Source organism: Thunnus albacares, chromosome 21 (assembly GCF_914725855.1).
Source record: "Thunnus albacares chromosome 21, fThuAlb1.1, whole genome shotgun sequence".
NCBI lineage: Eukaryota > Metazoa > Chordata > Actinopteri > Scombriformes > Scombridae > Thunnus > Thunnus albacares.
Genome location: NC_058126.1, coordinates 25,363,627 through 25,384,819, shown reverse-complemented (window position 1 = coordinate 25,384,819; position 21,193 = coordinate 25,363,627). Strand labels below are relative to the sequence as shown.

Here is a 21,193-nt window from a genome sequence, read left to right as displayed (position 1 = left end):
CCGTAGTCCTCTGAGCTCTGCCAGAAACCTGACAAACCCTTAACCCCGTCACTGTCTTTGGCCTCCACATCCAGCAGCACATCAAGTAGCACCAGTAAGTCCCATCCCAGTATGGCAGCTACAGGCAGCTTTTCCACCACCCCCACAGTCATCAAATAGGGTTGCTCATCCACCACCACAGTCAGATCAGCAGTAGGGTAGGAATGGCTGTCCCCGTGCACGCACAAAATGTCCTCCTGTCTGCTATAGTCCACAATGCCCGTTGGCACTAAATCCCTACGGATCAGCGTCAGAAAGCTACCCGAGTCAACCAGAGCAGTCACAGGTTCACCATTGATGGTAATGTCTTTAAAAGCAGTAAAAGTAAAAGCAGATGAGCTCCTTACTGGAACTGTGCTGGCTGGGTGCAGGGCGGCGTTCTCCTGGCAGAGGTGGGTTGGCTCTGGCTGCTGGTCTGGGCTGGGAAGCAGGCTGACGGCCGCAGCTAGTCCATCTGTGGGCTCATGCTCCTTCACCCAGGTGCGGATGTCTGCAGGGAAGACACGTAGAAGCTGCTCCAAAATGATCTGCTCTCCGATTTGCTCCTTTGTGTGCTGCACCGGACTAATCCATCGTCGTTAGAGACCCTTTAAGCGGTGGTAGGTCTCTGATGGGTTCTCCCCGGATGGCAACGCCATGGACCGGAACTGCTGACGATACGTCTCTGGCGAGGTGTCAAACTTGGTCAAGAGCGCCGCCTTCAGGTCCGGGTAAGAGTGAGCCCTCTCCTCGTCCATAGCCGTGTAGGCCTCAAGAGCCTTTCCGGTGAGTAGAGGCACCAGGCGACATGCCCACTCACACTCTGGCCAGCTCCATGTTCTGGCAATGCACTCGAAGCGAAGCAGGTAATTTTTCAATGTCCTCTCCTGCCAGGTACTGTGGGATCTTGGGGTCACCATAGGGTCTGCTCTCAGGCCTAGGGGGTTCCGCTCCGCTGCTCAGCCTGTCCCTTGATCCCTCCATAGGTGAACTGCGGCGTGGCCGAGGGGCTGGTGTCGGTAAGTCCAGCCTTGGGCTCATTGTCGACTCCTCAGATGGCGATGTGGCTCTGGCGGGCGCTGGGCTAGGTGCTACCGGCCTCTGCTCTGCCACCGGCTGTCCTTGTTGCAGGGTTGGCATCGAAGCCCGTAGTCCTCTGAGCTCTGCCAGAAACCCCTCCTCTCCTCTCTGCTGTCCCTCCAGGAAGGTTCTCATGATAGCCAGCAGCTCCTCTCCGGCACTTGGAGCTCCCGGAGCTGCCTGCAGGGCTGGAGCAGCAGCTCCCCCTCCGTCCTCCTCCTCTGTGGCCCAGGCTCCCTCATCTGCCGCTTCATCATGAGCCACTTCTTGCTTATGTGAGTGCAGTCCGGTCCGTTTTCCTGAGGACCGGGTGCGCCCCCGTTGACTGCCCATCCCACTTCTGACACCAAATGTCGCGGGTTCGCTTTCAATGATGGCTCAGACGACGAGAAACTTCAGTGTGGTGATTTTTATTCACACCAAGTTCCCCAAACAAGAGTGGCAAAAATATTTACAGTGCAGAAGTGGAAAAAAAAAAACCCTAATAACAAAAAAAAGTATTTACACGACAGGTTTCACACTGGCAGTTTGTCACCCACATTGTTACTTAGCCACGACCAAAAACCCAACCAAAACTAAATGACCAGAGCTCCCCCTTATATATTCTTAGCCCCTCCCCCGGGCAAACCAATTACCAAATTATAGCATCCTACAGTCAAATTTGACAACACAACAAACATAAATTCAAAAATCAATGATATATTTTGTATACCGGAAAAATGGCACTAATCGCCCTCCATACAGCGACGGCCTAAATACCCCAAAACCAAAATAAATCATAAAATATCAGTTCATACGATGTTGATGGTATAGTCCACTGTCACATGACCCTCCTAAACGCGCCACCAAGCGTTATTTATCGGGTGTCCAGGAAGTGCCTCAGTTTGGCCCATGCCCGAGGCAACCAGAGGCAGCAGCAGCAGGTAAGTGTATATGTGTGTGTGTGTCGCGACAGCGCCGAGTGTGCACCCTCGAACGTGCAGAAAAGAGTTCGGACAGCGGGAAAAGTTTGTGGGAATGCAGGACCGCGGGACACAAGTGCGGGCCTGCAAGGAACAGTTTTCACCGGAGCATGGCTCCGCAGGAACAGTGGGAGCGCTGCGCGCTGTGCACCGGCGCTCTCTCTCCGGCCAAGAGAGAGAGAAACACACGCCAGTTAGGGCATGACGGAGCGTTCACGGGCGCCCCGTCACACTTGTTTTTTTGGAGCCAGAAGTGACCATATTTGGACGAGGGGGTGGAGTTGACCCTAATGCTAGCGTTAGCTGCTATCTTGGTTAGCATGGTGCATTTAGAGTATATAGTTAACAATTATATTGCTAATGCTAATGCTAATTTTGGCTAGCAAAAAACAGGCTTAAATCAAAATGTATTTACGTATTTAACCAACATTGTCGCCGTGGTAGCAACTTGGCACAAGGTAGCTACAAAGTAGTCAATCACAATCTCTCATTCATGTACAATGTTGTTGCTTCATTGTTGCTTCATCTTATGAGAAACAGGCAGCTGATATATGGAACAGACTTCAGAGTTTTGCGTATCATGTCACAATTAAGGCCAGAGAATTTTTAAACCCAAGCAGACACAAAATTTTGAGTAGAAAAGGAAGTTATTACACACAATATCTGTATTGTTGGAAAAATCACCCGTATTAAAATCATATGCCAACTACATGATTATGTGTACAACATAAAAAAAAGATTTAGTGTAATTGTTACCCTTTAATTAAGACACCTCATTGCACCCTTGCAGACTTCCAGCTTGCAGTCTGTTTGGCCAATAAGCATACTTACAGCCTACAGTATATTATGTTACATGTGAAAGCATTGCAGGTTATGTCAATGTTATGTTGCACTGGCCAAAAGCTAGCTGCATGCTAACGGCTAATGGGATAGAAACGTGCCCTGTGTTAGATCCTGGTTCCAAGAATGCTGTATTGAAGAAAAATGGGAAAAACCACAACTTAACTGTAGAAATACAAATTAGTCAGGGACATGGTCAATATAGAGTCTTTGTATACATGCAGTGATTTACTGAATGACTGGCGATACCCCTACCTCAAACTCTTGTATTCATTACTGCAATATTGCATAACAGTTGAGAATTACATGCAGTTTGCTTTCTTTAAATAGAAAAAAAAAGCAGTGGACGGCCTCTGATCCCAGCAGTCGCCTCAGTATGAATGAAGGCCATGTGTATATACATATGTGCTGCCCACATTGATGTTTTGGAGTGCACGCACATGTGAGGAGGTATTTATTAAGCGTGCATACCACACACACACATAACATTAGCAGATGTGGGCCCCAGTTTGTTCAATCCCTCTACATGATGTTCAGTATGCTAGGAGGTTTCCTGAGAGTTCTGATGCCTTAGACCTGCTGGCAACACTGGAGGGAAGTTTTTGTTTCATCAGCTTCTCATTCGTTTGTCTTTAGTATTTAGAGCATTTGTTAAACTTTTACTTAAAATTAGTCAGACATTAATCTGTGTCTTTGTTTAACTGCACCATGGAAGCTTTATGTTCATCATAACTAGAAGAGCATAATGGGAGCATTAACATCTCCAACAATAATATTAGCACCATGGATGCATAAAGAGAACTAGATACAGCATTGGAGGCAGGGCTCCGTTCATTCTTATAAAAGGTGCTTAGTGACACATGAAGCCAAAAAAGGTTGACTTACCAGAGTAAAATTGCCCGAATCTTTCGGGATTGTGTGGCCCATAGAGCAGGCGCATCTGATACTTCCACCGGCCAAGCTGGCTAACTTCTGGTTTAGCCCTCTGCTAACTTGAATGGGGTTAAAGTAATTCAATCACACAGCTCTCCTAGACTTTCAAAATGTTGTTAGATTGAAAGGATCAAATTCTGATAGTGAAACGACTCATTTTGTGGGGGCTATGACCTGCTGATTTACAGACGTGTCTTTCACAATGTAATTCTATAGGAAAAAGTCTTCATGGGCCAGTGTGCATCACGTGACGGACGCAGTTTGGCCGGTGCAACTTGGTTAGCACCTTTTACAAGATCATGTCAGGGTTTCTCCTGCCACTGTCTAGACCTGGAGAACCCCTAGAAGAGGAAGATATACTTTAACTTAAAGCTGCACTAATTAATATGTTTGAGTGATAACAGTGATAACAATTATCACCATATCACCACACGCCACTATACAGTTTGGACACACTTTAGATGATATTTTTCTCCACAGTTGTTGAAGACCAAAACAGAGCTAAAAAGAGAGTGGATATTGGACTTGTCAGGTGCAGAAACATGACTCCAAATCAATGTTAATGTTACTCTATGTAGCTAGACACAACTGTTTGCCAACATGCTTTCTTTAGCCTTTGGTAAAATATGTCAGTGTTGTGTTTACAGCTTGCTCCGCTGCCCCCAAGTGGCCAAAAATGTTTTTATTAATGCTACTTAAAAATGATCTCTTGTATATCATACCCTCATCCCCTATAGGTTTGATAAAGGTATGTGAAACAAATTTGCATTGATCAGCCAATTTATGTCAGTTATGATACATTTTTATAGTGAACAAGTTTTTATAATGGAATTAAATGCCTTTAAACCAAACCAAAAACTAAACCATAGATCCACAGAATCTTCTCAAACCACTGCTGCATAAAAATCTTCTCACATTGTGTGCTCAGCATGTTATTAACTGTCATTGATTTGCCTATGTACACTGGTTTTATACTGTAATTTATTTCATAGTCAGAGCTATGAGACCAGTGATGTGGCTGAGAGGGTACAACCCTTTTGGAAAGATGGTTGTCAGACTTATTTCTTGTGTAAGTTCATCAGACAGTGCTTTACACAGAAATACAGCCACAAAATAAAGATAGAAACAAGTCATTTGGAACCCTGCAAATGGAACCTGATTTTATTTGCATTTGTGTTTTTCACTGGGATCAGCTAGATGTCAACTGACAAGGCACACAAAGAGGGAAGGGACGTTGTGTTTCTGTTCTCAGTTAATATGAAATGTGGTTTGCATTGGTACATGGCTTTCATGCGCCTGTGGTGTTTTCGACCCAGTCTGATAAAAAAAAAAACAAGAAATGGAGACAAAAAAGAGAATCTTTGACAGGTTTCATTTCAGGTTTTACATTGCATTAATATCTTGATATTTGATCATTTTCAAGCCAAAAAATTACAGAAAATTACACTTTATTCTTTTCCCCATTGATAACGATGCTCCCTCTCTTCATCTACCTCTAATAATGATGATAATACTCACAATATATACATGCATTCTTGTTTTTCCAATTCACTCTGATTAAGCTGTGACCTCAACTGCAGTGATGTCATGGCAGGTGTTTGGCTTTTGACAGCTGATGGAAAACACCTGCAGTGATGTCAGTGATTGGCATGTTGCCCGAGGTGCAAAATGCTGGGTTTTAAACCTACAGTACAGAGAGAGATCAGCTCAGCAGCAATTCTCTGCCCTTTGTGATTCAGCTCCCTTTTGGGACCTGGGGGACTTTATAAGCGGGTAGGATATAAGGATATAAGTTTACCTGTGCAGCTGCTACCTCAAGCATGAACTGTAAATCAAAGTTTGTAGTCAACTTGTTCTGTAGATGAATTGTGATGCCAAAGTGCAAGTCTCTCAAGCTGCACTTCTTCTAATGGCCACTAGATGCTGACTCAAAGAAAACCTTAACTTTACAGATTGAAAAAAAAAAAAAATCCAAATCCTCACTCAAAAATGTTTTTTTCACCAACTTCTGGTTTGCAAATGTAATTCGTAATTGTTTCATTGGGATGTTTTGAAATTTTCTGATTGATGAAAAAGATAATAAGATTTAAAGAAATGTATGTCCTGCTTAGTGCATACCTTTATTTATAGGTGCCACACACTGTAATTGTTGCAGACTATAGCTTCATATAAGAAAAATGGCAGCAGTAAACATGCTATGTTGACATGAAGTGATGGAAGTTGTTGTGGTGAAAGTTGCAAGTGTTTCTGCCCTGCATTTACCAAGTGATTTATTGATCAGACATTGTGGTAGGTTGTGTAATATGTTTTCTTTCACTTCAAGTTTGACTTTCTGCATTTGGCGCACTTTTGTGTGTCTGTTCAGTCACAACCATCAGCTCAAACTAAATACCCAGCATTTTATTCCTAAAGAAAAAGAAACAAAGCATTACATCCTGTGTGTAAGATGTTTTTTCCAAGAAAAGACCTACAGTACCAAACACCAGGAATTTACACCAGAAAATGTAAAAGCTGCAACTGTTTTGATTATCGATTTATCATTTAAGTCATTTTTCAAGCAGAAATGCCAAACATAGTCTGATTCCAGTCTCTCCACTGTAAGGACTGCAACTTTTATTTGTCTTTCTCATGGACCAAGCAATCTCGGAACCCATCGGCTATCGTCTGAAAACAATGTAGCCTCTGGGGGCAATGGCCAATTTTTCGGAGCTTCCAGTGTAGCTGGCAGATATCTGGGCCAAGACTTCCTCTTACATGCGCTGGTCATTGTTTACAGACGAAAATGGAGTTGGAGTTGAGAGACGACGTCTACAACCGGATTGTTTCACAAGTAGCCAGTTAACAGTTTAAAACCAAACAAACATCAACACCTTTTGTAGCCATTTTAGGTCCAGACAACCTTCTGGCTAATGCTTTCCGCCTCTTTTGCTCCCCACACAGACTGTTTACTTACATGCAACCAAAGCATGTTCCTGTAGAGATTGCTGGAACAGAAACGGAAACCAGAAAGCTTCCGATCCCAAAATCTTGTCCCTTGCCTACAGATTCTGCATTCATATGCACATATTGGTTTATAGAGTTTATGGACCAAGCAAAAGAGCACAAGAAAAAAGGTGTAAAAAAAGTATTCCTGACTTAAAATTCTTGTCTTAATGAAGTTGAAAAATTGATGACAAATGACCTAAACTGCAAATAAATCCTTATATGACATGGGAACTAGAAAAAGTAGCAACCAAAAATGAGGGCCCAATCTCAAAGTAAGGTCAACTAAACAATAAAGGGAGTACACACAAACAGGCCTAAGACAGACACAAACCAAAAGAAACCCAAGATCAAACAACTAATCAAAATAGAGAAATAATTTATAGATAAAGAATTAGCTATAAACAAACATAATTACAAAGCCAACTCTTTGTTGGCCTTGTAATTATGTTTGTAGCCCTTGCACCATCTCTGTATAATCAATTACAAGCTCTTTCATTCTCTTGAAAAAAATGAAAATAATAAAGTTCTCCAAACTAAACTATGAAATGGCCTCCAAATCTGCAATGCAAATCTGTTTCCTGATGTGCCACCACTATGGTTAAGGTTTGGTTAGGTTTAGGCACAAAAACTACTTTGTTCATGTTAGGGAAACATTGTGGGTATGGTTAAAAGGAAAAATGTTGACTGGAAACAGGATGCAAACAGCGGTCTCAAATGTCAAAGTCACACACTTTGTTGACCCATCAATCCACCTAGACAGAGCAAGGCAAGTTTATTTATATAGCACATTTCAGCAACAAGGCAATTTAAAGTACTTCACATAAAATGTTAAGAGCCTTGAGACAAAAGTGCAAAAGAAGCACACCATAAAAGACATTTAAATACAATCAAAAACAGTCATTAAAGAGCTAAGAGAATAGAAAACAAAAATAAGCTAAAATAGAACAAGACAGGTATCAAATGCAAAGTAAAAGTTATAGTACAGTGTAAGAAATGAATACTCATTTGATTTAATAAAAGGCAGTGGCAAACAGAAAAGTCTTCAGCCTTGATTTAAAAGAACTGAGAGTTGCAGAAGACCTGAAGTTTTCTGGGAGTTTGTTCAAGATGTGTGGAGCATAAAAACTGAACGCTGCTTCTCCGTGTTTAGTTTTTGACTCTGGGGACAGAAAGCAGACCTGTCCTAGATGACCTGATAGGTCTGGATGGTTCATAACATAGCAGCAGGTCAGAAATGCATTTTGGTCCTAAACCATTCAGTGCTTTATGTATTTTAAATTCAGTTTTTTGACAGACAGGAAGCCAGTGTAAAGATCTGAGAACTGGAGCGATGTGATCCACTGTTTTGGTCTTAGTGAGGACTCGGGCAGCAGTGTTCTGAATCAGCTGCAGCTGTCTGATTGATTTTTTAGACACCAAAGACAGCTTTACAGTAGTCGAGTCTACTGAGATTAAGTGCATGGACAAGTTTTTCCAAATCCTACAGAGACATAAGTCCTTTAATTCTTAATATATTCTTCAGTTGAAAGTATGCTGACGTTGTAATTGTCTTAATGTGGCTGTTGAAATTTAGATCTGAGTCCATGACTACACCAAGATTTCTGGCTTGGTTTGTGGTTTTTACATTACCGATCGAAGCTGAGCGCTGAATTTGAATTGTTCTTTCTTGGTTCAAGAAACAATTACTTCAATTTTGTCTTTGTTTAATTGAAGGAAATTCTGGCACATCCAATCGTTTATATATTCAATGCACTTACTCAGTGCTTATATTGGACCATAGTCCTCTGGTGATATGGTTATGTAAATTTGTGTGTTGTCTGCATTATTATGGTAACATATTTTGTTGTATTCCATAATCTGAACCCATGGAAGCATGTAGATGTTGAACAGAAGAGGCCCCAGAATGGAGCCTTGGAGAACTCCTCATGTCATTTTTGTCCACTCAGATGTGTAATTACCTATAGACACAAAGTAGTTCCTGTCCTTTAAGTAGGATTCAATCCAGTTTAGTACTGTGACAGAAAGTCCTGCCCAGTTTTCCAGTCGGTCTAGTAATATGTTGTGGGCGACTGTTTTGAATGCAGCTCTGAGATCCAATAATCCAGAGTAGACAAGTCTTGATTAATTGATTGAATCACTATCGTCAATCAAAGATGGAAAGTAGCAAAATGAACATGTATTTATCTGAAAATGTGTTTTTGAGTTTAATTATTGAAAGACTAGACAAAATTATTATAGAAGCATTGATGGCATATAAGTGTGCAGGGAGGGGAAAGAAAACCTCAACAGTTTATTGTGTGGTTTACAGATGTCTTCCTATAATTACAGTATTACCAGATAGCTTATTAGATGTGTCAGGAGGAAATATAATATGTGTTTTCAAGAAACCAAAAATATGATTTACTATGATGATCCTCTGGAGATAAAATGTATTTCCATTATCCATGTTGGTATTAGAGCAATGTTTGATGGGATATTTATGCTTTATTTTTCATTTTGACCTCTAATTATAGCACCAATAGAGGCAAAACAGTTTCCTCATGACATAGCTGGAACACAGTGGTGAGTTGCATCGTTCATCCAAACATCATTCAAATCTGATCAGCAGCAACATGTCGCCTGCACAGCACAGAAGAGAAAAACAAGGACTGATCAGCAGTCCCAAATAAGACCAGGAAGAGGAAATTGGAGCATATGTGAGTAGACCTCCACTCTGGTGTCAGATGAAATGAGACTCAATCACGGAGTTCTGGCTCATTTATTGGCATCCTGTAACCACAAAGTACAGAGGCCATATTATGGCTTTACCTATGTTTGTGTGTGCACGTGTTTCGTTTTTTTCACTACATGCCATTTCTGAGCACGTTTGGTTCACATATGGCCTCAAGGTGTTCTCCACCCTGACCTCCCCAAATACTGCCTCCCCCCCTTCCCTACACACACATACACACACACACACACATCCACACATCTCCCTGTGATTACTCTAGGCTCCATGCTAAACACACACTGCATTAATCAATATTTTTATATTAATAATGGGTCCAATGACTATGTGTAATGTGAATGGTATTGCTCATAGTGATAAACCCACTAACTCTGCAGCTCCCCTCAGCTCTACAAAGCTTTTTAACCTCTTTTAGCAGATTGTTTTGGATTTCAGCCGGCAAATTCATCAACCTCAGTTTCAGCTGCAGCAGGCAGCTGCTTTGAATGAAAAAGCTCTAGATAATGTTAGTGACCAGCTGGTGAAGAAAGCTGAACATTTAGCAGCTAAAGAGCCAGATATTTTGATCAAAACAGAACTGAAAGTGAGTGAATATTGGGCTTACACTCATTGTGTCCTCATGAATATGACTCCAACTGGATGATAACGTTTCTATAGGTTTTCAATTGCTAACACATTAGCAGTAACAGTCTTATGATGATATATGTCAGGCTAAGATTTTGGCATCTTAGTACAGTCCCAAAGTGGCCGCCCCAAAAAACAATAATTGTGGCTTTAAAGCGGCAAAAAATATTTTTTGGCCACTTGGGCCAATGGAACAAGCTAAAAAAAAAACCCAAAAAAAACACCTTCTTTTAGAACACGTTCAGGACAAGTGTGTCTTAAAACAACAGTCAAGTGTCTGTATGAACAGTGAAAGATGTTTTCCTCGCTGTAATCATTCCTTCTGTTCATACTGACTATTAAAAGATCCCTTTCAAATGTGCTTTCAAAGTAAGTGATGGAGGCCAAAATCCACAGTGTGTCCACACAGTCATTTTGTGCAAAATGCATTCAAAAGTTTATCTGAAGTGTATATGAGGCTTCAGCAGTCTGAGTTAGTCATATCAAGTGGATATCTGCCACATTTACAGTCTTTTTAGCATTAAATTCCCTAGTAACAAAAAGAGGGACTTTGGCACTAAAAAGACTAGAATGTTGAAAGATATCTACTTGATTTGACTCATTTGGATGCTGAAGCTTCATATTAGCTTCAGATAAACTTTAAATACATTTTTCACAGAAGAAGGACTGTGGATTTTGACCCCCATCACTTACATTGTAAGTGCATTTAAAAGGGATCTTCTAATGATCAGCATTAGCAGGAGGAATGATTACAGCAAGAAAAACATGTGTCAGTGTTCATTTGGGCTCCTGACTGTTGTTTTAGGAAAGGCTTGAAAAATCGTGAACCCGTCCTGTAATTTGAATTGCACAAGCACACAGTTGCCTATTAACACATCCAGAAGACACAGAGCAACATTAGCGTTCATGTGAAGTAGTGTTTCTGGTCACATGATGAATATAAGTCATAATATTCATTCTACTTTAGGGCAGAGTTCTCCATCAACTCCTTGTAGCTGCTGTATGCTAACTTTGTGTGTTTGCTGTCTGGTGCTGGGCAGGTAGTGCACTGTGGATTAATCAGATCTTTTTCACTGAAAACAGCTGCCTGCCGCTGCTGGAAATGATTTTTCCAGAGAGAGTGGTAAGACCCCAAAACTGTGAAGTTTAACCTCAAAAGCAATGAGCTGAAAGATACTACAATGCTCCTTAGAGCTGAGGGGAATGGTGGAGTAGATGATAATTCCCTGTTGATTCATGACCAACCCCTTATACATTAGATATACTAATTTGATCTATTATTCATATAAACATATGAATTGGTGTAGGTTTAGTAATGATGATCATTTTCTACAACCGTTAAATGATAAACCTAAAGCCCAACCTGAAAGTAGACGATTACTGAATATGGAGGATATCTCCATGTCTTCAATTATAGAAACACACCAGCACACACACACACACAGTGCTCTTATATGACAGTCTTGGCTCTGTAGTGGTCCACAGGTGGCTCATGTTATTTTCCTTCATTCTACATTCAATGACATTGTGAGTCATGGCCTATCTCAGCCATGTCAAACCAGGCACCTGGAAACCAAGCAAACAGCTTAATAGTAAAGGGGGATTTACTGGGTAACAATAGCAAACCATGTGTTCCTGTTTCCCATCCATCATGGGTGACACCACAACACTGACAGAGCCTCCTCTTTTCTCCATTTCTGCCTTTTCTCCCTCTCTCTGACATACACACACTCTCCACAACAAACATTACAATACAAGGCATCCAAGAGGTGTGCGTGTGTGTGTGTCACATCAACCATGGAGCTAGTATGAACACATACTGTACATGAGCAGCCAGTGTGAACATGACAGATGTTATTTGCTTTGGGAAGTGCAGGCTTTCTATTCACACCGTCACTGGAACCCAGGCCTGACTGTGTGTGTGTGTGTGTGTGTGTGTGTGTGTGTTTCCACATACTGACAGGTGGTGAAAGGCCATGCAATGCTGCCTGAGGGACAGTTATTGTTACCGCATACGTAGGTGTGAATGGAAACCCTGCACACCAACACATGACATGGAGTACCTCTGTTGAAAAGGTAGTGAATGAAGCTTCCTTCACTGTAGCTCTAACAAGCCTTCACTAGTCAATATATGGGACAAGACTGTAGTCAGTTACAAGGAGGACTAATGAAGGGCTTTCAGGTGATGAACACACCCTTGGACCATATTGGAGATCCTCAGCTCTTGGGCAACAGTCACTATGAAAACCTGGTGGCATTTTTAAACTTGTCTTAACAGAATTGAACAGACAGTTAAATTATATGCTGTTTATGATAAAGGGATGGTTATTTGTTTGGCTTTTGTTTTTTGTCAATCAGCTCTAAATACCTAAATCACAACTCTCCTTTACTCTTAATATCTTGTTTGTTGTTAATTCATGTCTTTAATCGCCACCAAGACACACATTAAAGTGACAGAACTTAATTTAACAAATGTTAAAATAATAATAAAATACAGTATATCCATATATTTAATATTGTTAAGAGTTCATTCTAATACACAGAATAAGTAATTCAAGAGCAGTTAATAATTTGTGCCAGAAATTAATTATTTGAGAGCACAAGTTATTTATCTGTGTGCACACAATTTTTTTTCTCCATAACACCTGCCAGAGCCTGGACATCAGCCTCCAGACAAACAAATCACATTTACCTTCAACTCCTGACTGAAATCTGGGGCAAAACATTCACTCCATTATCACCATTCAACAAAATGAAATGTAAGTAAGTATTTAGTTTCTTAAATGGCTTGTCTAACCATTTCCACTTCCTTGTGGACAAATAACAGTTAGCCTAAATATGAAGTTTGTTATTGGTTATCACTACTATATATTTTTGTGCCATGAAAGTGGCAGTAGTTATATCATTAAGCAGGGCTGTGGACTGGACTAATGGGAGATGTTGTGAAGACTGGGGTGAAGTTGACATTGAGTGGTGGCAGACTGATTAAATTGTCAGGCCATGGAAAATCTAAATGAGCCGCTTGAATTTAATACAGTTTTGTTTAGATTCTGAACATGGACAGTTTAATATATTTCAGATTTTGCCTGTTAAACAATGTTGTGTTATGTTTGACAGCTCTTAAACATATGTTAAAATGTCAATGTCATGTTTAATGTTATGTTCTGGAAATTCATGCCTCCGAACTATTAAATCAAGAACACAAATTCTTATTTTTTTTCTCCGTGATGTCTGACAGGTTTCATAGAAACTAGAGGCCAGAGTTTTATTTCAGCTATGTGGCTTTTAGAGGAAAAGCAGCTTTCAGCACTTTGACATTGGCTTTCTGCTTTGTTCTCTTTGTCTGTCCTCAACTTAAGTTTGTACACTGGTTCGTGTATCTAACAGAACCTGAAGTTAGGGACTAGTAGTTGCATTTTTCAGTTGCATCTTTAATTAAATACTACTTTATATTATTACTCTTATTTGCATATAGTATCACTATTAGACCTCAGTGACTGATGGGACTTTGTGGTAGCACACTGATAAATATACGATTATAAAATTATGATTTTTCTTCAATGTTACAAGCAAGATACTAGGCCTACTCTCAGAATGTCGTTTCCACAACACACTCCTTGCAGTAAAGTGTCAGTGAGGCTTGTAGATCAGCCTTGAACAGAACAGATTTTCAGGCATGAGATCCTGAAACTGTGAATGGAATTTATTGTTTGTTGTTATATCAGTGAGCTTTGTGTGTAAGTGGGCTGAGGCGCACACAGTTTCTGCACTTGAACTTGTCTTTGCTCTTTTATTTATACCTTTGCTCTTCATAAAATACAGCCTCAAATCATTTTCTGAATTTTCTCAAGTTCAATTAATGTGGCTTTGTAAAGTCTGATACAAATGCTAATAGTTTTTAATTGGAAGTGTTTATGAGCAATATTTTCTGCCAATATTAAATTACCTCTAAATATCCTTTGAATGAAAAACAACCTCTTCAGTGTTGTTATCTTTAGTTTGTAAGTTAAATAGCACTAGCAGCAGATTGGAGGTGTAAATGATTGTTTCCATTTCCCAAACTGTACATATTTTTTGACATTGAGTGAGTAACACTCAATGTAAACATAATTTTTTGTTGTTGTTACAAGGAAACCTCACAGTGCACCCTTAACCCTATGTTAAGTGCTGCCCCACAATCAGACATGCATTCATTGTTTCATTTGAATTTTTATACTGTCGTGGTGGAAAGCCTCTAAGACACGATTGAAAATTAAAGCCTATTCACTGAGACACATAATAATAAACATTATAATAGAGCCCAACTGACACTGGATTGTTGAGGTTGACTTTGATATTTGAGAGTTTAAAAACATCTGATAACATTTTTAAATTTAAGTTTTAAAGGATCAGTGTGTGAAATTTAATGGCATCTAGTGGTGAGATAGACCTCCCATCCCCCTCCCCTCCCTTCCCAGCGTGTAGGAGAACGTACAGTGGCTGCGAAACTCGTGAAAAACATGCAAGGCCCTCTCTAGAACCAGTGTTTGGTTTGTCCATTCTGGGCTACTGTAGAAACATGGTGGTGCAACATGGCGACCTGCGTGGAAAGGGATCCACTCCTTGTGTAGACATAAAGGGCTCATTTTAAGGTAATGAAAAGACAATGATTCTTATTTTCAGGTGATTATACATTAATTAAAATTGAATATTATATTCCATTTCCGCCAAGTCTGTTCTGCTAGATGACACTAAATTCTACACACCGCACCTTTAAGACCAAGATACTGTATATGCTGAGCTGAAAAACTACATCATGGAAACAGAGTTCTTAAAACATACATTATCTTTGATATTTCTGTACTCCAATTTATTGTTACTTAGAGGGTGACCCACTCTACCTCCTGAGGAGGTTGCAAGGTTGGTGGTTTGATCCCAAGCTCCTCCAGTCCATGCATCGAAATGTCCTTTAGCAAGACACTGAACCCCAAGTTCCTCCCAATGGTCATGCCAACACCTTGCAGCTTCACCATCATCAGTGTGTGAGTGTGAGTGAATGGGTGAATGAGAGGCAAAAATTGTAAAGTGTTTTGTCCATTAAGATAAACGAGTGCTATATAAGTACAGTCCATTTACTATATTGGCTAACAAATATATGATACCTATATATCTGTGACAAGCTAAAATCAACCAATAGTATTGGCTACCACGTACTGAATTCATGCATTTTCTGCATATATCATAGATAAACAGTGAACCTAAATCATATCCTTTTTGTGAATTGTTTCTGACTGGACAGACTCATTTTTGTTGTACTACCACCTTCCTCAGACGCACCACAGTTGAGTGAAAAACTTTATATCTTAGACAAGATTAACCATATTTTCATTTCAAAGGTGGACAGCACTGCCTGGAACACATCTCCATCTTTAATAAAAGGCCAATATCAGCTCTACAGTGTATGGGTTTAATTCAAACCCACACACAGTCCACACGCACACACTCCAAGGCGGACATCTGTAAAGCTGTGTAATAACTGAAATTGAACAACATCTGGTTAGTGGAGACAGCGACAGACCTAATGGAAAACAACAACAGTGAATTTATCATGGTGTCTAACTACATCTGCCATGACAATGAAGCTTTATCTTGAAACTGGGAGCCAGTTGGCCAGTCAGTGACGGATGGCGCCCCTGGCCTCAGGGTTTGTACTGTAGGTCTGACTGCAAACAAGAAACCCTCTCTTGGACAGACACTTTATTCTTCCATGACTGCTGGTCAGTGAAGGGCTGCTGTCGGCAGATATGTGCGTATGTTACTGTTTCTAGTGATTTTGAGGTCAGTGAGAAAAAAAAAAATACTGTAAGATAAATACTGTGCCCCACCCTTCATATAATGCAGACAACAAAGACCCAACTGCAAAACAAGTGGAATTAAATGAAGAAGGCAAACTGACCAGATCTGGTGAGGACAGAGTGGTGGTTGTGGTGGTGGTAGTGGTGGTACAGCATCAATAGAGGGGAATTCCTGTTCAGAATAATTTAAAAACACTTGCCAAACCTTAAAAATGTTGTGGTAGAACAATGAGAAGAGTCATAACCTCCTCCACCCAACCTTCAAGCTGTGGTGGATTGGTAACTTTCCATTTGTAAAGGATTTATCTGGTTGGGCATCGGGAGGAGGTCATGGACTGGGTTGCACTTAAGGGAATCACCAGATTGCCAATCAAACCACCATAAATGTCAGACAGGGCCAGGAAATGTAACTGTAGGCAGCTAATGCTTGATGACATCTAGAACCAGAAGATTTACAAACAGTAAACGTTGGTCTTGTCTCATGTTGCAGGATTAGAAAGTTGGATAAAGGGTTGATTATGCTTCAATCGAACTGGTTTGAATGATGTGTCAAAGTGTTTATAGCTTTTCCAAAGAGACTGTGCCCCCCCCAAAAAACGACACAATCAGTCCCTAAAACAACATATATTACATTCAAGTGACAGATGCCCTCTAGTGGCCATAGTAATTATGACCAGAACAAAACACCGGACTTTAACATGGTGGATCACTGTTCTTTTCTTGTGTCCAAATGCGATTTCACATTGTTTTTTAAAGACCACGACCACGACTAACCTTAACCACATAGTTACTATAGTAACCATGACGATGAAGGTCCGCTAAACCTAAGCAAGAAGTAATTTTAACACAAGCCATGATATTTCTCTAACTTTAAGCAAGTACTTATTTTAATTCAAGTCATGCTCTTTTCCTAAACCTAACCAGACCTCAACCATAGCGTTTTCTCCTCACTCCTCTCCTCAATATATTTATTTTTCGACAGTTTTGTGGTTTTGCTGATCGGGGCGTCAGACCAGAAAACACTTCTATGTGTCATTCTGGATTGCATGGACAAATTTACAGAATATAGACTGATGTACTGCTTTTTTTCCCACTTTTTGACAATGTGCCTTTGTTTGACACTTGCTCAGCTATGGATTAGCCCCTTCCATTAATCATGTGTAATCATGTAGTATTTTTGCAAACAGATTGTGTGCTTTGTTTGCAAAATAGGTTGCCTCAAAGTGTCATTTAAGAGACAAATAAAGTATTTTGAATTGAATTGAATAGTAGATTACTCTAGTCAGTGAAATGAAGTAATATATTATCTATGATATGTAAAAGAGGTACAGGTAATCAAATAAAGACAATGAAGAAAGTTACATACAATGATATAAACATGAAATACATATAATAGGTGATGGAATGGGGCATTATATTAAAATTTGGTACAGAGAAGCATGTTATATTACAATAGGTTATATAGTAGATTATTACATTACACAATAGAATGATATGTTATATTAAGTAACCAATTGGATATGACATTATACTGTAGTACAAATAAAGCAGCCACATTCATATTACAATAGTTAATAAAGGTAGTATTACAATAGTTAAAATATGTAATGGGATAATGTCAGTTTTACATTACAGTAGCTAATGAAATGTTACATTATAACGCGTAATGGAATAGTATATATTTGTAGGTAATAGAGTTGTACATTGTATTATAAAAGGTAATGGGCTAAGATTTTACATTACAGGAGTTCATGTAATACTATTCAATTTCAATAGGTCATGGAGCAGTGCATTGTATAACATAAAGCACCATGTCATATAATTTATGTCAAAGGACTATCTGACCTCAGTACATCTGTATGAATGCATGATTCATTCATCTCCCTGCTGCCAGTGGGCCCTCACTCCCTGGCCCCTCACTATTCATGCCTGTCAACAGCATGATGTAGCCACATGGGGCCAAAGTGCTGACTCCAACCCATGACATCCTCTTCACTCATGACCTTTGACCCATTACAAAAGAGGGTGTCTCCCTGGACAGAGATTTCCCTGCTGTTTGACTGCTGTGCAGCTCAAAAAGCCGCCTGGCCCTGTTGACATGGGCATTAAGAGGGACAATAAGGGGACAGACTGGGAGGCCACCCTGGAAAACAACACTTCCTGTGGCATTGGATCGGTATATTGGCAAATCACGATATTGGGCTTACCGGAAGTTTTTTCCCTCTCTGGCTATTTTCAGTTAACTTTCATTCTTCATTTGTGAAGAATCATCTGTGTGTCCTGTGCCTTGCTGCTCAGTGCTGTCAGGAAAATATATCATTACATTACATTTTATAATGGATTATATTGGTGCCTTCCTTTGTTGGTTACCTGGGGAATATAAACATGTTTTAAGCCTTTTCTCCATTAATCAATATATGAAATTACTCAGTTCATCAGTGTTAAATAAAGAGCTTTGCCTAAATAAAATAAAGAACACAATGAGAAGAGTTACCAAATTTAAATTTGATTAGATTTGATAACTTTATTAATAAATTAGAAAATATCTACCAAAATATCGAATCTGACCAAGCCTTCAATATGAACTTTTGATACTTGACACAGCTTGATATCAAAGGCTACAGACACATTTTGGTTATGCTGAGGTCCAATCCCCACTTTTGAGCGGGACTTGGACTCATGACCTCAGTATTTCTAAAATCTTGAACATGGACCTACTAGTGTTCTACCTTCTGATCAACCTGTACAATTTCAACAGGAACATTTTCACATCAATAACTGCACACTACAGTAACTGGCAGTTTCATCCTTGTGCCCATGTGTGCAGTATCAGAATACATGAAGTTCACACTGATGCATTTGATCATAAAAAAATATAGATGCACTGTGCAAAGGTATTAACATTCATTTTGAAGTTAGCATTAAATTGTTACAGAACATCAGCGTAACTGCAGTCTTTGGTTACACACAGTCGATATGCAGGGAAGGTTTATACACAGGTTGGCACACTTTCTACTAGGGCACCAACAACATTAATCGTATTTCAAACTGCAGTCTGAGGATACGTAGGTAATGACATGATAGTGATGATAATAGTTGCTGTGTGTGTGCTGATGCAGTTTGGTGCAGTTTCCAGACATGACGGTTATGTGAATTGAAACTCTAACTTGCCTGGAGGTGTGAGTGTGTCTATGTGTCAGCTCAGTGGACTAGCAGACTGTGTAAGGTGTTTCCAAACATTTTTTCCAAAGCATACTGGGATAGATTCCAACAGCTCTGTGACCAATAGTGGGACTGAGCTGGTATGGAAAGTGAATAAATTACTGGTGAAGTTGTATGGAAACACTGATCCTTAGTTCAGGTTCTGCTGGGAGATTCCTGTCGGAGTTGGCCTGGCCAGGGGTTCCTCCATATTTTTCTGTCTCTTTCTGAACTGCAAAGAAATACTTGTGCTTTCTTTTACTCAGTATTGGACATGGTACATATTTAAAAATTCTACAACACTCCAACTTCAGATGTGAGTTTGTTCAGAGTACTGCATCTCTGCTCACAGATTAAATCACCTACTGTACATTCTTACAGTACTCCCCTTAATCTGCTCAAATTTAAAATTTTACATTTTCTAATTGCAAATTGTAACTATTCTCATTCAACCCTGTTTCTAAAAAATATGGTTATATAGTGAATTTTGCCAAATGCATTTTTTGAGGTAATGTAGTCGCTTTTTTTTCCAGACCATTAAGAGCAGCATTCTTGTATGACTTTGACACCGGAGACCAGGGTTCACATCCTTCATCCTTTGTGTGGTTATGTTTAGGCTACAAAGAAACTTTGGTTAGGGTTTGTGAAAGAATGTGGCTTTGGTTAGGTACTGAAAAAGTAGGGTTAGGGTTAGCTTACAGCTTAATCTCTTCCCCTCTGCTTTTTTGTCTCAGCTTTAACCAAACCAAGTGCACTGAATTGCCATAAAAACATGAATCATGCTTTAGCCGCCATGAACAGATATTATAGGAAAACAAATATGCTTTCTGTGAATGTTTTGCAGATATTCAGCATAAACATTTTGCAACATTTCCACATTATGTTGATAAGAAATGGAATCTGGGCCTCATTTATTTCATATTTTCTGTTACAGTTAGTGGTATATTAGGCCCTGGCATGATCTGCCCGAGGACATCAGGCTGGCTGAGTCAGTGATTTCTTTTAAGTACCTTCTTGAAACATATTTTAATCGGTAAGCCTTTCCTGATTTGACTTGAGTTTGTATTTTCTTTGAACTGTCTTTTATTTCTTTTAAAATTTCTCTTGTTTCATCTTACACTAAATTGGTTTTTATGTTTTTTAAAACCTAATGATTTCATGATTTGTCTGTTTTATTTTGCTGCCTTTGTGACGCAGTTTGTAACATGGATTTTGAAAAGTGCCCTATAAATAAAGATTATTATTATTGCTATTATTATATAAATTCACATAGTAGAAGACAGGGCTGACTTATTAAGCAGTGACCCTACTAATTTAGGGCCAATTTCATAGACAACTCAAACCTAATGTGAGGAGATGCAAAAATCACTGAGAGTGGGTACAAATGTTTAGCAGAATGTCCCAGGTTTGATTCAGACTTTTAATACTGCAGCTACTGTACACTGAGCTCATGTCCTTTGTAAATTTCTGGAAATCTGTGAGTTTTAGAAACTTGGGGCATTATATAATTCAAAAATGTGTTATTTTCCCAACAGATCTTTAATCCCACAGAGACATTTTCAGTTCTTAGCTCATGAAATGATGTTTTGGAGACACATGGTTTTCACAAGACTGAGTCTAATGGGGGAATAAAAATGTCAGAAAACAAAGTTCAACTAAGAAAATAACTTAAGTAACTGAGCAGTTAATTGAATTGATAAAATGTTGAAAAATCCCAATAAAAAAATGAGACTTTATTTGTGGTGTCTCTTTATTTTTTATGGGTCTTGGACTCATGACCTCAGTATTTCTAAAATTCTGACTACAGCTGTGATTACCAGCAGTAATTGTAAAGGAGGGCATACAGTTTACATGCCGTATCGAGTGAATAGTGAGACATCCATAAATTTGGTTTGAAAATACTTGCTGAGAATGTATCCTGTCAACCTGCAGCCTATCAGCGGGTCTATCAGCCTAATAAGTGTGTGTGTGTGTGTGTGTGTGAGGAT

The 21,193-nt window shown here is 39.6% G+C and overlaps 1 long non-coding RNA gene across 1 annotated transcript; it reads left to right on the top strand.

Annotated features, from left to right (window-relative positions):
- The first annotated feature begins 1,936 nt into the window (after positions 1-1,936).
- Positions 1,937-20,929, top strand: LOC122972372. Its single transcript, XR_006399736.1, has 4 exons — positions 1,937-2,021; positions 3,231-3,350; positions 20,140-20,238; positions 20,741-20,929. It is a non-coding gene; the product is annotated as an uncharacterized LOC122972372 (long non-coding RNA).
- Positions 20,930-21,193: the final 264 nt, after the last annotated feature.